This window comes from Solea senegalensis, linkage group LG9, assembly GCF_019176455.1.
Source record: "Solea senegalensis isolate Sse05_10M linkage group LG9, IFAPA_SoseM_1, whole genome shotgun sequence".
Taxonomy (NCBI): domain Eukaryota; kingdom Metazoa; phylum Chordata; class Actinopteri; order Pleuronectiformes; family Soleidae; genus Solea; species Solea senegalensis.
Genome location: NC_058029.1, coordinates 5,261,681 through 5,279,463, shown reverse-complemented (window position 1 = coordinate 5,279,463; position 17,783 = coordinate 5,261,681). Strand labels below are relative to the sequence as shown.

General features: G+C 45.4%; 1 long non-coding RNA gene across 1 annotated transcript; it reads left to right on the top strand.

The window, feature by feature from the left end:
- Positions 1–2,485: 2,485 nt before the first annotated feature.
- Positions 2,486–17,172, top strand: LOC122774739. The gene is made up of 4 exons (XR_006361019.1): positions 2,486–2,758; positions 6,913–7,231; positions 12,217–12,463; positions 15,530–17,172. It is a non-coding gene; the product is annotated as an uncharacterized LOC122774739 (long non-coding RNA).
- The last annotated feature ends 611 nt before the right edge of the window (positions 17,173–17,783 follow it).

Genomic DNA, 17,783 nt, shown 5'->3' with positions numbered 1-17,783 from the left:
ATAAAGAACTATCTTATCTTCAAACTATTTAATGTAAAATTGTCGGAATTAGTATATAAAGAAAACAATTTGAATGGATGAATGTGAAGCTCCTGGTTTCCTGGACTTTAACGATGACTTCATCACTAGTTACCAAGTCAAGACCGACAACTCCATGGTCACCAGTCATTCATGTGTGCTGTGGATTTAGTTATTATTTTGGGGGAAATGTGTGATTAATCTGTGCAATAGTTGACATCATGGTTTAGAGAGGAAATAATGTGCAATATGTGGGTAATTATGTGTGAAATGATTGTTGGGTGAACGTGTCAGACATCTGTACAATATTTAACACACACACACACACACAGCATTGTTTTTAATCCCTGATGTTTCATCTTATCTCACATCTGTCTTGTGTGTCCAATGTTATTCTGTTAAGTTTTATTATCATTATTATTTTTATTTTTATTATTCTTATTATTATTGTAAATGATGAGCTGAGGTGTTTTATTTCCATATTTTCTACACGTCTATAGAGAGAGAGAAACCTCTTATAATTTCACTGAACCTGAAGGACAATGTGACGATCATAAACAAACATAAAGATACTGTAGTCTGTATTTCATATTCCAGTTTACTGCATCAAAGGGAACAGTTCACAGCAACAGAGCTCATTTTCAGTATATATACATATATATATACATATAAAAAGAGAGAATGAACAGATTTCATATAGGCTTCGACTCTAAAACAAAAAGTGTGAAATCAGTCAAAGTTCCTTTTTTCTCCATGTACTGTTACATATTCCTAATTAATAACTGCTCTATTAGTGAGTGTCTTCATTGTCAATGTGATTTTTTTCTTTTCGTCTTGTAATTGTTTTAAAAAGGTGTTTCATTCTTCAGAGGCCAACAAAGATTATTTTCAATAAAATGATGTAAGAGTAAAATTCCCCTCATGTTTTCAGTACAATAATCCTTAAACTACAAGAGTGGATGTTTGATTTTGTTGTGAAACCATTAGTGATGATGATGATGATGTTTATAAAACATTTAAATTCATCTCTGTTCTTTATAAAAAGAAGAAAAAAAAGCTACTGTACTTTTATGAGCTCAAACTCAGGCCTTTGCGGGGTGAAGTGGGTGAGAGAATGGCGGGGGATTATGGGATGGAGAGGAAAAAGGGAGGAGGAGGAGTGATGCAGGAATGGCCTGATGGGTACTAATGAAGCTGGGATGCTGCTGCAGCGGCCCCAGCTCCACCTCGGTGCCCGGGTTCCCATGCAGAATAAGAGAGAGGGGTGACGGGGGTGAGGAGGGGGAGGAGGAGGGGGGAGTGGATGGTTCACCAGCCCATTGTGCCCGCTCCTTAGCCCCATTAGCCACCACCAACCAAACCACTTCGCTTTCCCAAGAGGAGCGCGAGGCCTGCGCGCCCGCCATCCCGCCCTCCTGCCCGCCCGCCTGTCTGCGCCGCACTCGGTAACCAGGCATCAGCTCGGGTGAGAGCAGGCGGGAGGAGAGAAACAGTAGCTGCATTTAGAGTCTGGTCTCCAGGAAAGCGTCCAAAATGTGAAGAGAAAGAAAACGGGGGGAGGGGGGGAGGGGGGAGAGACCGAGACATTGGTAGGAAGAGAGAAACACCCCGACAACAAACCGAGGCCTGACAAAGTTGTCTCTTTGGCAGTCGCGCCTCCTATTGAAGCAGTAATTTATTCAAAGGAGATTTTTATCCCCGCGATGTGATTATTATGATAATCAAGTGACCCAGACCCCCTTTCTTGGCTCTTGTCTGCGGGCTCTGGGCTCGGCGGTGACAGTAAAAGCTGATTTGCACGGTCTTCTCTTCTCCTCTTTGCCCCCCCTCCGCGCTCACATTCCTGGACTCCTCGGTATCAAAGACGCACATAATGAGAACAGTGGATGTGCGCACTTGATCCTGCGGGCGCATGAACGGAGGCCGCGCTCTCCGCCGAGGGCTTTGTGTCAAACGAATACTAGTAGATTACACGGAACTTTTTTTTTTATTTATATATATATATATATATATACACACACATATATAATCCCACATGGGTCCAATAAAAGCGGGTCACACACACACACTTAATGTGTGACGCTCCAGAATGGAGCCAGATCAGAAGAGAAGAGGTTGCGCCTGCGGTGGCGATTTATGCGTAATTACGCAATTAATTATGAACCCCGTTCTCTGGTTTAACGCCGCGTATAAGGACACATGTAAACGCCGAGGTAATCGGATGTGAACTTAGATGAATGAATGAATTCAACGTGAATTCAGATGATTGGTTTCCAGAAATCTGAGCAGAGACAGAATCTTATTCACAATCACGCCTGCTTTCATTTCATTTTTTTTAGAGGGTGGAGACAAAACACAGACCTGCATCGTGTCATAAAGGGGAGGGCCTTAGTGGCAATATATGTTTTTAGAGCACGCATGTCTTAGTTCATATTCCATCTGACTGCGAGGAATGGTCGGCGCGGGCAGGAGGAGGGGGGAGGAGGAGAGAGGAGGGGGGCCTCGAGAGCCACGTCCGCGGGAAATAATAGGGATGATAATAAAACAGGGGGAAAACCCGTCCGAGGGAAGCTGAATGGATGAAGCCAGAGACACGTCACGACCAGCCGCAGCCATGAAGACCGTGCGGTCCAACCTCCGGCTGCTCACTCGCTCCCCTTCTTTCGAGCCGCTCGCTTCTCTGGGTTGAAGAGGAGACCGAGGCAGCAGAGGCAGCAGCGGCGACGCGCAGGGCGACAGCGTGAGTATAACAAGCCTGATCTGTGTTTTCCTTTAAATAGAGATAAAGAGAAAGAGAAAGGAAAGGAAAGGAAAGGAAAGGAAAGGAAGGCAGTGGCAGGTGCGGGATGCAGGCGGATAAAACGCAGGGAGGAGAGAGGGTTTGAATCCGCGCAGCAGCAGCTGAACACACAGCGGAGCTGGATGATGGATGTGGCAACAGCAGGCGAAAATGGGCGCTGAGTGTTCGTGCATCAGGTTCACATCATTTCTTATTTCTGTGTCCGTTTGTGTTCGGATGAAGGGAGAGAAGGTTGAGCAGCAGCAGCAGCAGCAGCAGGAGGTGATGTGTCTTTAAAGAGCGGAGGCTGTGATGCGTGTGTGTGTGTGTGTGTGTGTGTGTGGAGGAAACATGAGAAGGTTCAGCGCAGAATCTGAACATTTTCCTCTTATTTATTGTTCCTGTTTGCAAATCGCAGCGCGTCCTGCTCCAGATATAAATTGCGATGATTCAGATTCGTCGGTCTCTTCAACGGAATAGTGGCACAGTCTCGTGTGAAAGGTCACTGCGTGGTGAACCTGCACGCGCTGTGGGGGAAACGATGAAATATAAGTGAATCTATCAGTGATTAAATGTGCATTTGTCTCCGTTAGAGGTGAAACTGCGGGTTTTCGCAGCCTCGGTGGCGCAGTGTGTACATACACTTCGTATGCGCCATTCCACAAAGGCCAAAAAGCCGCTTCCAGACTTGATAGAATTCCTCATACACACATGTAGAGACACAGGCAGGGTCGCTTCTCCAGCTCTGCTCCTACAGCACACACAGAGAGACACGCAACATATGGCACCAATGCCCACGATCACAGCCCGAGAACAAAAAAGAGAAAACATGTTTCTTCCTGTCTCTCCCTTTCATTTCTTTTCTTTTTTTGTCTGTCCCCAAATGAAGTCCTTACAGGACTCGGGTCCGCCATGTGGCTCTGATATGAGGATTAACCAGCAGACAGCAGACTCTAATGCATGCGTAATAAGAATAAGTGGCGGCGTTCACACCCACAGTTGGCGGATGAAAGAATCACAAGGCCAAAAATATCCAGTTCACACGTGTGAGGACGAGGCCTGTGCATGCCGAGAACACGTGTGTGTGAACCCCGCAGGACAGAACCGAGGCTCAATCCAAAAACACGTCTCTGTATGAAAATAATAAATAAAATAATAACAATGATGATGTGAGATTACACAACGTTTCACGTGACCAAGACAGGAGAATGGATGCGCATGCACTTCAGGCAACAGAGGTCAGTGCACGAGAAATGAATCTGGATGAACAAAATACAGTTTGTACAAAGTTGGAAATCTTAGAACTTATTGAAATAAATGTATTTTCACACACACACACACACACACACACACACACACAGCACGAAGAAAGGGTTGCATGTTGCTCCGTGTTTTGCGGTCCACGCTCCACGGTTCACCCCCGAAGAAAAGAAAAAAAAAAAGAAGCAACCCATGGTCTCTTTTCCAGGGATTCCTGGATAGCGGCCTCACGTGCACGTGGCTCACTAACACACGGGGCTGCCAACTCCAACAGTCGCACTCAGATTTAAGGGATTTTATTTTCAGTTTGAATAAATACAAACTAAAGCAGATGTGATATTTACAGTCACAAGTAGTTCAATTAATCACATAATTATAGTGTTAAGATGATTCAAATTCAAAAATGATTGATAAAATTCGTATACATCAGTAATGGCATCAGTTTCATGACAAACGTTTGCATCATCTGCAACAGTGTGTGTGTGTGTGTGTGTGTGTGTGACTTTAACCTTTGCGTAAAACACGAACCATTTTTTGCGTAAAAGTCGTGCGTAATTGTTTCCCGCGTCTCATAAAATGTCATAAGTCTCCTGTGCAGATGATTATCCATCTCATAATAAGGATACATTTCTCCCCAATTTGCTCTCGTGGATTATTCCCAGTTAAATCTGCTGACGTCATGCACGTCTCGGCCAATGGCGCAGCTTGATGGTGTTTGTTTAAAAACCATTTGATGCCTTGCGTGTATCTTTTTTGTTTATTTTAAATATAGTCAACGATGGATCAGACACGCCATAGAGAAGAAGAAGAAAAAAAGGAGGCCGCTGTAGATTTAACAATCAGTGTGGATTTAACACTCGGTGCGTTTAACAGTCTGCATCGTGGATAAAAACCCAGATGACAAATATTGAAAGCACAGGCACGAATACGCCAGTGTTAATGAAAGGACTATTAATGATAATGGGGAAATAAGTGCAGGCTGCATGTAATTATCTCTCCCTCTCTCTCTCCTCTCTCCCCTCACTCACTCTATCCTGAATGGAAATCAGGAATTAAAAAAGAGCCATAAAAATCACAGCACAGACTGCAGCATCATTCTCCTTCAAACACTGTAAAGAGTTTAAAAGTTAACGTCTGAATCTTTTATAGGTCAAAGTACATGTATTTTAGTTAAATATATACACATTTAAATGTATAAAAAATATAATAATACGAATAACATTAATATTAATATTAACAATAATAATAATAATAATGTAGAAATTGTGACAGGGAAATAATCTGACCATTAAGATCAAGATCAAATGAATTATGCAATTTAAATACATGTATTTAATTTAAGATATTATTTCTTCTGATTGAGGCTTTCATGAAGCAAAAGTAATCATTTCTTTTAAACGTAAGACTGCAGCTGTGTGTGTGTGTGTGTGTGTGTGTTCCAGTGCAACAGTATATTCTGGGAGCTCATCTCTCTCTCTCTCTCTCTCTCTCTCTCTCTCTCTCTTTCCTTTTAAAGGGCCTCGCTTTGTCCTTGTGGACTGAAACAAAAAAAGCAGGTTGACGAAGATCAGTGTCATGGTGATCGTCTATTTCCAGGCGATACGAGACATTTTAGGGAAGAATTTAAATAAATGTGCACAGATTTCATCAGAGAAGAAGAAGACCTGCAGCTGCTGGAGGGAGAACAATGCCACGAGGTTATTTAGGAGCATCTCTGCTAACGTCTGACACGTTCTAGTGGTATAGGAGTGCTGTGGATTTGGGCGTGTGTGTGATGGAGGGTGAGAATGTTGTGTGTGTCACTCTCGTTGTCCCTCAGTATCACTCCATCTCGCTCTGCTCTGCTCTCAGGCAGTGGTTGGAGGTGCTGTTGGGGGGGAGGAGCCTGCCACAACAGGGATCTGGGCACAGGGAGCAGCTTTAATTGGATGGGGCCTCGTGCCATGTGGCTACATGGCGTGTGTGAGAGGGATTTGTTGTATTGTCTGCGTAAGTGAAGGCGCTTTTCCCGTGTATTGAGCTGGATATTTGCGCGTTTGTGGACACTTTTATGTAAGAAAAGGAACCGCTTTGTGCCACTAAATTGTATGAACGTGAGTGTGTGTGTGTTGCCGTATATGTGGAGGTGCCCTTTTTGTGCATTTCCGTTGATAGTTGTGTGTTTTTGTGGACACGTGTGTATGCCATGTGCATTGTTCAAGGACACTTTTGTTGCACATATGTGCAAGTACATCCCAAAGCCCCCATGTCTCTGCTTCGACGCCAACCTCTGCTTTGGTGTCACATATCCGGAGGAAGTCAAACCAGTTTCATTTGTCGTCAAACTGCCAGGATTTTCTTTTAATTTAAAAACGCAGTTGGGCCGTGGCGGGGGGCGGCATTTGAAGCCATCTCTCTCCTTTGGAGTCGGTCAGCGGGTGAGGTGGGTGCGCTACAGGGTTGGGCGCCCGGCCTAGGAAGGAAAGGTTGGTGCCATGGCCAGTTTGGACTGGTTTACCAACTTGTGTACTTTTTTTTTTATAGGTGCCTCTCGCTGATTGCTTGACTTTTTTTATGTGGAGACTTTACTCGCAGGCCAATCAAAGCTTCCACTGCACAAAGAGAGGCTTCCCATTGGCTGAGAGGGCTTAGGGCGGGGTGGGAGGGGGGGCCACAATGTGACATCACAAATTTAAGGGTCAGGACATGGCTGGAAGTAAAAAAAGGCCCCAAGCCAGAAGAGTAAGGTCTTTGTTCGGAGTAGGTGCCATATGATGTCTTAATCTAGACTTTACTTATCCCTTAAATCATGTAAAAATCAGAGTGATAGAAACATGCATTTATGTTTTATTAACCATTTTCTCCTCTGGTTATAGGTCAGAATGTGGCCCATGTTACTTTGCCTGCAGCTTGAGAGGATGGGTAGCCTTAGGGGTTGGCTGTTATCTTTGGTTATCTAGCTGTATGAGTGATGTACATTCTTCATAAAGCTAGATAACCGAAAGTAACAAGAATCCCATTACACTCCTGAAAAAGGCATCAGGACCGCCCCCCCCACCACCACCACGTGTGCATCCCTTAAAAACAAGGGGAAACGGAAGCACTGCAAATTCTGCCAAAAGAAGAGTAGTAACAGAAGAAGAAGAAGAAAATGGACGACGTTTAGACGGACATGAAAGAGGAATGCAACAAAAGGTAGGGTTCATGATTCCGCTCTGTGTGACTGTGCCATTATTATTGATTATATGTGTGAGTGCATGTGTGTGAGTGAATGGCTGTGAGGTAGAAGTTTTTGCTCTTTAGAAATACAGACTACTGTAACGGTATAGCTCCCTGCAGCCAGAGGCAGTGATCCTTAGCAGTGCGGTTGGTGCAACAGGATCACTTTTAATCTAATAAGCCCCATGATCCTTGTGTGTGGGGCTGCACGCTGGGGCTTAGCCGCTGCATCACATCACATGGCAGGGAGTGACGGGCTCGCTGAAAAAGGCCCACACTGATTCACCAAAGACATGCAGACTTTGACAAGTCGTTTAACAAGTCGCTGTTTGCTAGCCGCGCTATTCACCCGTCCCCATAAATTTCGGCTCCGCTGCCTGCCTCCTTGGCACCAAGAAAAAAAATGCAATATAAAAAGAATGTGGGGCCTTTTATATCATAGGAGCTGCATACGGTGCTATGAATTATACATACACTCCAACTTGGATGGGGATTGTGTGAGTTAAGAATCCTCCCTCCGAGTTAATCCTGGCTCCCAGTGCCCCGCCGGCACCTAAGTGAACAGACAAGAATTTGTTTGAGGCCAGTTTTGTTAAGTTAGCGGTTGTTGATCCCCTTCCCCCCCCTTCCCACCTACTCCATTCTGCCTTTAGCATGAAAAGATGTTTGATTTGGGGTCTTGGCCGTTGTTTGATTTGACGTGACAGTTGGCTTGGTTGTGAATGGGCCGTAGCAAAGTCTCCATTGCGCGAGGTGCTGCCATGTGGAAAGGCCTGATGGGATCTCGCTGGATTCTCCTGTGTGTGCGCAAGCCTTCGAGGGGGGAGTGGTCCAGGGGCAATCAAGCAGAAGGTGCCCACAGGGACGAGGTCCATGAGCGAGAGAAGGAGAACAATTTCAGCCTTTAGGTTCCTTGCCCGGTCTCATGGTGAGGAGTAATTGGTCAATCAGATCCTCAGACTCAAGGTTCCTGATGGCTGATTGAAGGTGTGATTTATTTTCTGTCCATCAAAGCTAGAGGGTCACTCCTGCTGAGAGAGGCCACTAAGGATTGTTCCCAAGGTCTGAAGGCTTTGGAGCTACAAGACTTGGAATCGCAAAGCCTATTTCACATGGTGCTGTGCTTTCTCAACATGGCTCAGCTAAGGCATTTACCCTCAGGTTTGGGTATATTCACCTTGACGTGGTGCAAACTCTTAACAGTGGTGTAGGGTTTAAGCAAAATTCCTTCAAGCTCTTGTGTCAGACTCGACTCACACTGTCAATCTCTTGGAGCCCTGCCGTTGTGCCCGCCTGCCTGCTGCATTGCAGGTGCTCAGTGTGACATTTGAGCTTTGGACGCTGCTTGAAAGCGTCAGGAGCGAAGGCCCTGACAGATAGTGACGGCTTCCTCCTGGGACGACAGAGTGGTCCCTGGTTCTGTCTTTGTCGAGGTGCTACTAATATCGCTGATGTGTTTAATTACGGTTAGGAACATGACATCTGTTACTGCTCGGGATAGATTGATCGAAGCAAGTGCAGACTTGCACAGGCGGATTTTAGATTCCGTAAAGTAACAAGCAGATTTTGGGCAGTGTAAAGATAAACTGTCTTTCGTTCTGTGTCAGTTTCAGAGGGGGTGAATGGGAAGTGAAGCCTGGGACAGATTGTGTTTATACCCTAAGCAGTGCCCTGGGAGACGCATGACATGGTGCAAATGCTTTGTGCTGGCTCTGTGTGTGGCACAGTTATATCGCTAACACTTCACACTGGGGACCCCAGCGCTAAGACTGTCCTGGCGTCTGCCTGCCTGAAAATGGCACGGAGATGGGAGAGTTCCTAAAAATCACCTAAGGGCCTGTGCGCTCTTCTTTTTCTGGGTCTCATGGAAGTGTCTGAAATAGAAAGAGGGCACTAAGAGGAAGAAAGCAGGGAGAGGAGTGTGGTGGAGGAGGAGGAGGAGGAGGAGGAGGGTGGGTTTGTCTTAGCTTTAATGCACTAGGCAAGCAGATTTAGACTCCAAGTGTCAAATAGAAAAACAGCCATTGTGGCCGGGTCCTATTTGCCCCCCCACCAGTAGACTTTACAGTCAATAGAGCTAGTCCACTTGTCACCAAGGGACAATGCGCCCCTTTGCCTCCCTTTCAGCTCTGCCAGGTCCAAGCAGCCAGACAGTTTTCTGAATAAGACCCAGTGACTCTTGCCCCCTTTTTCTCTGCCTCTCTTTCTGTTGAAGGAACACACCAACAGGGTTTGGAAAATGGTTTCGCTGTTGGCCATGAGCAGAAGGCCAGACACAGTTACTTTCCACAGCATTGGCATTCCCTCCACCCCATGCCCTCACAGAGAAATGAATGTATCTTAAGCAGTCACAAAAGTCAATGGGCCTCCCAGGACAAAGGAGATTAAGTTTGGCAACTGAGCAGTAACAGGTGTACTTTGACTGTGTTCGGACCACACGGGGGGTGACTCTCGTTGCTGTTTTCCTCCCTGTTGGTTTTGAGGTGTCTGGAGATTAAGGCCTCAGCCACATGGAAACTTTCCCTTTTTCTTTTCCATTCTTAAAAGGTTTTCTGTAAATGTGGGCCCGCTTCAACAAATGTCTTGACTCCAAACCCCATAGTACATATGACAGTCCTGTGCTTTAACGCTGACACAGAGTGTATTGACTTTTTGTTTCTATTTTTAATTAAAGCATATATTACAGTGTATGTAAAGTAGTTCACAGTAGTAAAAGTTATCGTAAAGCGTAAGAATAAGAATAAGAATAAGAATGACAGTGAAAGCATGAGAGAAGTGGGGCTGTGACATCATCATATTCCCAAAGTGGAATATTGGCTGTACGGGAAAATGCAAGGGTAGCTTTTTTTTCTTACTTTGGGTAAAAAAAATATTTTTCAAAAACTGCTTTTTAAGGCTCCCAAAATACCAATTCCATATGGATAAAAAAAAAAAGGTCCTAAGACCAAAAATGTAGTCATCAGATGACTTTTTTTGACCGAGTCGCCACATTTTTCTCCAATAATTTGCTGAAATTTACCCAAATGGAATCTGCAGGTATCTTTAGATCTGGAGCTGAGCTGAAGGTAAACAATGTGGGCACACAGAGGAAGAGAGAAATATCAGAGGGGGTACGGCGCAGCACTGAAGCAAGGGTACGTTCTCACATTTGGAACAGAGACAGTGATGTTTTAAGAGGGGAAGTGTCTTTCAAAGAGATTGAGTGAAGCCTTTTCTGTCCACACCATTAGTATTTTTAGACACAATAAATTGAGCCATTCAGCAGCAGCACAAACAGAGCCACTCTCAGAGCCAGAGCCAAACAGTGCATGCATTTGTTTGTTTCACTTGTTAATAAAGCGTTTACCGAGAGCCTCTGTCCTCAGGAAAAAAAAGAGCCCATTCTGGTAAAATGACTTGGCAAAGCAGCTGATGGAGGGTCTGTTCAGACTGAAGCTGTTCCCGCTCCTATTGTCTCGCTCTCTCTCACACACCTACGAGTCCAGAGTGAGCACACAATTTCATTGTTGCGTGAGCTGTTAATATCAGAGGCTTGACAATAGAGCCCATTCGCCATATTTGCATACGGCACTTTTCCAACAAGGACCTGGAGAGGGCTTGAAAGCTGGCCCACTCCAGTGCCAATGGCAAAAAATGTCAAGTGCCAATTAGGAGAGGTTTGCCACCATTCAGCAGTACCCCACCCACCACTGTAGTCCTTCCCCTCTCTGCTTACACGCCACAACTCTCTCACACTCCGAGTCACCCCTGTTTTTACCACCTTATTCCAATTTCAGACGCAGGCTTCCCCTGCTGACACCCAGAGACAAAAGCTGGCTCCCTCCTCTGCCAGATTCAGAGTGTTAGCAAAATGAGACAGTGTGCTCCGCGCACCGATTAGTCAGCTTTCTTTGTTGACTTCTTTGAATAGAAGGGTTCAGGAACTATGTTACTAAACCTGTGAGACACAGACTCCTCCTGCTTGTGAATACTGATTTTAGTCAGCTGGGTACATCGTGTCAGGTTTCCACGGGCAAGCGCACGTCACTGATGGAGGAGATGCAGGAAAAAAAACAAAACAAAAAAAACAAACTGATATTCACAGCCACATGATGATGATTTACTCTAAGCTAGTCCTGCTTATCATTTTGCACTGATGCACACGCAGAATATTGAGCAGCCCATTATCAGAACGGCTCTCTGAGACTATTTAAACTGCGAGCACCAGCTTCGAGTCAGCTGTTACGGCTAAACGAAATATTACAGTCGGATTTAGTGGAGCTACGTCAAATCCAAGTTAGCTTAACCGGTGTGTGTCAGTAGTGCTGAGTAGCTGTTATTCTTTCCACTGATGCTTAACTGCAACCATGTGACGCATAGTACGTGGTGACAGGAATGTAGATCCTCGTCACTGGTGACCCTGAAATTAAGCAACGTTCAGCTTACGGTGGGAACAAAAGGAGGGCAAATATGGTATCCTATGAAATGACAAGAACGCAGGAAATTAAATTAAATGTAAAAAACAAAATCTCTTGTTGACACATTAATCAAAGGTAAACGAAAGTGTGTGTCCAAACGGGCTGCCGATGTGTTGAACAGAGCATTTACCTAACTTACCGCCTCCTGCCACTCAAAGGGATTTTTCTCTTGTCCCTTTCTCTCGTTCATTCTTTCATTCAATCTCTGTGTCTAGTTTTTTTTTCCCTTTCCCACCCTTGATTCTCAGATGGTTGGATCTGATTTGCATACATTTGCATAATGAAAGTCATTTGCATGCTCAGGGGCAGACTGTACCATGAGAACAGACATGAAAAGGTGTGTGTATGTGTGTGTGTGTGTGTGTGTGTGTGTGTGTGTGTGTGTGTGCATGGCTCCTGTTCATATGCCACCACAAACTATACATGTGTGTTTAAATGGATAAACCGGGTTTTTAAAAATTTCCCTCGTGCCCTCTGATTTTCTGTGCCTTGTTTTCTGTGCAGGCTACCACCACCAGACCAGTGAAGGAGAGCTGGCAAAAGGAGACTGAAAAACAGAGGAGGGGGGAGGAGGGGTTGCTGTTGATTCTGCCTTCCCTCTCTCTTCGCCCTCCTCTGCATCCCCCTCCTCCTCCTCCTCAGCTCCATCCTCAGCAGAGTGCCCTTTTTCCTGTACAGCAAGACGCAGCCTGCGCCACCATCTTAGAGCAACGCTGGCATGAAATGGAAGTGGGAAGACCAGCGAGTGCAGGTAAAACGCCAAACCCACTGTGCCCGCCGTGCTGCATCTTTCCCCTGGCGACATCCCGACCCTCCATCCTCTCGTTTGTTTTTTTTTACCTCTCCGTGCCCTTGCCCCTCGTCTCCAGCGGTACACAGCCTCCGTTTTAATCACCGCGAATGTGTTTGTTAATTGCATGATTCACAAGATGCGCCGATGGGTGGAGGGGAGGGCGAGTGGATGTAGGCGGGGTGTGTTTTGTATTTGTGTACACATTAAATCACTCTGCTCTCAATGCATCTCTCAGGAGGCTTTCAGTGGGCATCTGTCCTCCGAATGTTTTCTCTCCCGTTTGGGAATTCTCATGCCATCCTCATGCGGGTGCCCCGTCATGGCGGCGGCTGCCATTTTGGAGATAAAATGCAAACGGTGCCTGACGGACAATGCAGAGGCACCTCCATAACGGAGCACTTGTCATCATCTGCTATAACAATAGAGATTAGAAACAAGAACAAAAAACAAACTTTTCTCTTCAGATCCTTTTATGAGGCCAAAAGAAATGTTGAGGTCGAGTGAAACCACGATTAACATTCTCATACAGAGACACTGCAGTGTTAAACACACACAGCAGCAGAGAGACGCAGAGAGGGAGCCATGTAGAAAAGAAGAGGGAGTGAAGAAGTGAGAAAATGGCCTCGGCACTGGAAAGTCTGTCTCTCATTAGAGGAGTTCCAAGACAAGTTGAGTATTGTTTTCCCTCAGCGAGCTCGTCGTAGTGCAGCATTATTTCAGCTGGGCAGCTCCAAACTTCACTTGAACCAAAACTACAATAAGTGTCCCCTGGTCTTGATTGAGGAAGGCAGGTTGTAAATAATGCATGTTGCATTGTCCTTGCAACAGAGCCCCCACCTTGTGTTCAGAGAGATAGTGCTAACGCTAACCTACAGAAAAGTGCCAGTCAACAAAACTACTGATACTCCCTGTTGGGTCAAGGTGAGGAAAGAGTATGAGATCACCGTCGGTGTTCGATGGTCCTTTCACCAGTTTATAAAAAAAAGGATGAACAGGAAATAAATTGGCCAAAGTTTGAAAGTGTTAAACCTCACTCAGACACCAATTTCCAAGATTTACACAGAAGAGACCCACGCCGATGCTAGCTCTCCTAATGAGGTCATGCCAGGCTTTCGGGTTTTCAATTTCTTGATGGTGCAGCTTTTAGACACGGAGGCGTCGCTTGGCTTTCCTGAGAAGTTCTGCGGTAACTGTGTCAAATCCAAGGCGCACTAATCACAGCCAGGCCTCCACAAACAGGTGGTAGATTGAGCAAATCAGGGTCAGGGTCGTTCTCAATTTACTGTGTAAATTATGCAGAGCCCAAAACAATACAAACAGTAGACAGTGGAGTGGCTGGCGTTGGCTAATGAGATGATGAGAAGCCTGGGAGGGCTGGGAGCTGGTCGAGGCAAGGGGGTGGGCACGGCCAGCAGCTTCTGTCTGGAGATGTGTGTGCGTGTGTGTGTCTTGTGTGTGAGGGTCTAGAGGAGTTCTGGCAGGGGAGCAGACACAGTCCCGTCTGCACAAACCCCACCATCAGCACCCCGCCTGACACAGAGCACTGCAGAGGGGAGGGGAGTGTTAGCAGGCAGCTGGGGCACCCTGCCCCCATTGCATCGACAAGAGCACCAGCCTTGGGAACCTCTGTGGCAGGGGTCCCCCCCCACAACCCTGGCACATAGGGGCCCCCCCAAAAGTCTGGCTTCAAACCCCCCATCGCCACCATCCCTTCCTCCCTCTTGTCTCAACCACCACCACTCCTCCCACTCTGATGTGAGGCTGGGGGCCTGGGAAGGACTTCAAGTTCACGGCCAGACCTCCTATTGAGCTGACAGCCTGACTGTTTGCTCAATTCGGCTCCCTATTCAGGGCCAAGCTGGAGGAGGGAGTGCAGAGAAAGGGACTGGAGGATTGGAGGGTGGGGGTGCTGCGAGATGGGACACGGTAGCACTGTTATAGCTATTCATTCGGCAGGGGGAGACGAGTAAAGAGTGAGGGAGCGAGTGAAGAGGAATCAGGGGTTTGAGTCAGTGTGCATAAATAAAAAGTGTGGAATCCAGGCTCAAAGTTTGCTTTGAGCAGTGTGCTCCACTCTCACACTCTTTTAGACTCTTAATTACCGGCGCCTTCCACTTTTCTCTCTCACTAAACCCCTCCTTCCTCATCCCCATCACACACACACACACACACACACGCACGCACACATGCACGCATGCTCTTGAACATACACACATGCAAAATCGCAATCACTCTCATCATCCCCTGGGTTTATTAGGCCACATGCTGGGGCTGTAAATTCACCATTAACGAGTGTATTCACTGTCGTCCTCTTAACAAAACAAGACCATGATGCCAATAACTCAATGCGACACCAATACCCAAAACTGCCTTTTATGCCAACAGCGACAACCCCCCATGTCTCTGCTCCCTGGCCAAGTGCACCTTCTTTGAACGACGATGCTAAATGCCAAGGCTAACGTACGTGACACTCGCTAATAGCTTGACTGCGGCTTATTATCGGTTGTTGATATCCGCCGCTGCGTTATCGGCTCACCGTGCACTCGGTGAACCCGCCGTAATATTTTAAGTTGCTTGTCTGAGCTGCTTGAAAATGGAACAAATAAAAGGGAGGTTTGATAACCTTGTGCAGCGCAACTCAGCCTAGCTTAGGGCATGTCACATGCTTCATCTTTGTATTAGCAGCTTGTAGCGTACCAGGCTCCGGTTAAGGCCTTTCAACTTCAGCCTCAATCCCCTCAGCTGCTGCAGGGAGCGGTGGAACAGATTTTGGGACTTACAGGAAAACAATTTCGACTCCCTTTCAAATAAAGAGACATCACACAACTTTCATGTCCCGTGGTCCAGGTTGTCGAGTAGCAGTGGCGAGGAAGACACGGACACTGGTGCTGTGTTTTGCGATTCTCTGCACCGTTTTTAACGTGGTTCCGCAAAGTGATTTATAGATTTCTGCGAAGTAGATGTGGATGGTGTTACTGGCGCATGTTTAAGACATCAAGGTTTAATGTTGTTTCTTTTCTACAGGTGATTGCCGTCAGCGCCGGAGGATCTAGAGCAGAAAATGGAGGGACAGCTCATGGGCGTTGAAGAGGCTAACGACACCAGCGCGTGACCTCTGCTCTCGAGCTCAGAAAAGCCTGCTGCGGTGGTTTTGCGCCTCATTTACCCCGAAACAGTCAAGTTGGACCGACCCGAAGACAAACATGTCTGTGGACTGTGTGCGGATGAACTGGTCCTTCATTGAGATTCTTTCACAGACAATATTACATCACGTAACGTCAACAGATATAGGCTCCGCCAACTGCAGGTCACGTTAGTTGAGCTGCGGCCCACGTTGTGTTTGATTTGTTTTGTTATAGTTGCTAGGACTCGAAGACACGTGAATGTGAGACCCACGGCAGCAGTGAATAAAACTGCACTGCGATTGGACAGCTCCGTGTGTCTGCCGACACAATGGCGAAGGAGTGAGCTGTCGTCTTTACACTCTATGCAACTGTTTTATCGTCTTTCTTTGTCCTTTCTTGTCATCCTGAATGCCAGTTGTGCATAGCCCCTTTTATCCATCCTTTTTTTTTTAGGAGCCTACATCCCCGGTGTTAATATGCTGATGCAGGAGTTACAGTCAGTGTGTGACAGATGACAGAAGCACGCCGCTCAGTTTCATCAGCGGATGTTCTCAATCTCATATTTGCCACAGTTTGAGTAAATGTGGACTCACACATTTAATATTCCTGATGGCAGGAGTGTATTTGATCAGCAGGGAGTCGCTGAGAAGGGCTTGTGGCTCTGTGTGTACAGCGCACGCCACACTATTAAAGCCTTCCCAGCAGGCTTTGCGGCAAGACGTTTGTGCTTCATAGCAAGTCGACTTCACACACTGTCTTCATTTCCTGTCCCTGACATTAACACACACACACACATATGCAATAAAGCAAGTGCTATCACAGCTTAATTCATTCTATATTAATTTTCAGGAAGTGGCAATTTTTCTATATATATATATATGACGATTGATAATCTATGCAAATCTTTTTAAATATTACTTTAAACAATCAATGTCTATGCAGAGCTTTTGAAATTGATAAAAGAGACACTTTCTTGGCCTAATTCAGAAAATGTATTCTTTTGATAATCATGCACATCCCACTGCTCCAGACAATTACTTATCTGCCTGGATAAGCTTGAAATTATGTTTTTAATCTCTAGCAAAAAGAAGAAAGAAGAGTCACTCCTCTGATATCAGTCCAATGGCATGAAAAGTGTGAATTGTAGTCTAGTGAATGTACTTAGGGCTGCAACTAACGATTATTTTCAGAATCAATTAATCTGTCAATTATTTTCCCGAATAAATCAAGTACTTCTGTCTGTAAAATGTTGAAAAATTTGAATTACCGTTTACCAAATCTGGTAAATGGTCTTGTTTCATTAGCATTTAAGGTGTGGAAAAATCAGAAAGCAATAGTTGACGATTCATTTAGTAATGGGTGAATAATGGTTGCAGCCCTAATTGTGCTAAATCTCTTGGTTTTCTTTAATGTTGATCTGTATCTGTATCATGTCGTTGAAATGTTTGTATGATGCAGTCTGATCACTGTGGATTCACCACGTGTGCCTTCTCCATGGAAAACTGTGTTGGAATAGTAATAAAGTTGTTTACATTGAAAACAGTGGAAGAGTGTCGCTTGTGATTCTGGTTCAGTTACTGATGAAAGAGAGAGACATCGTTGACGTCGGAGTCGCATCGGTGTTGCAGTAAATGTAAACATCTGTTTGATGAAGGTAACGAAGAAAACAGAAACTGGAAAACTGATTTAAGCCTCATTTTCCTCAGAGTCTGTAACACAACGACTCTGTTCAAAGCAAGGACAAGCATTTCTATACGGACGGATATGCAGTTAATGGATGTAGCTGTTAAAACAACTTAGATGCAGATTTGTGTTGTTTTTTTTTTACTTTGTTTATCGCAGAATACTTTTAGGTCCATTTATTTACTGTATGAATGTAAAATACCACATTTGGATTATTATTACAAGAAATTAAACGCTCAATGATTACTTGTTCAATACAATTGCACAGTGATAATCGACAGGTAACGAGTGGTTTCTTTTTATTTTAATCTCATGTGATGCAAAAATTGAACCGAAAAATATCAGAGGGGAGACGGGATCACTAACAGGTCGACGTAGGAACGGATGCGTGTTTGACGGACGAGCATATAAAGACAGAGCTGTGTGGACACAACGTGCTAGTTGTCGTTTTTTTCAACTAAAATCCAGTT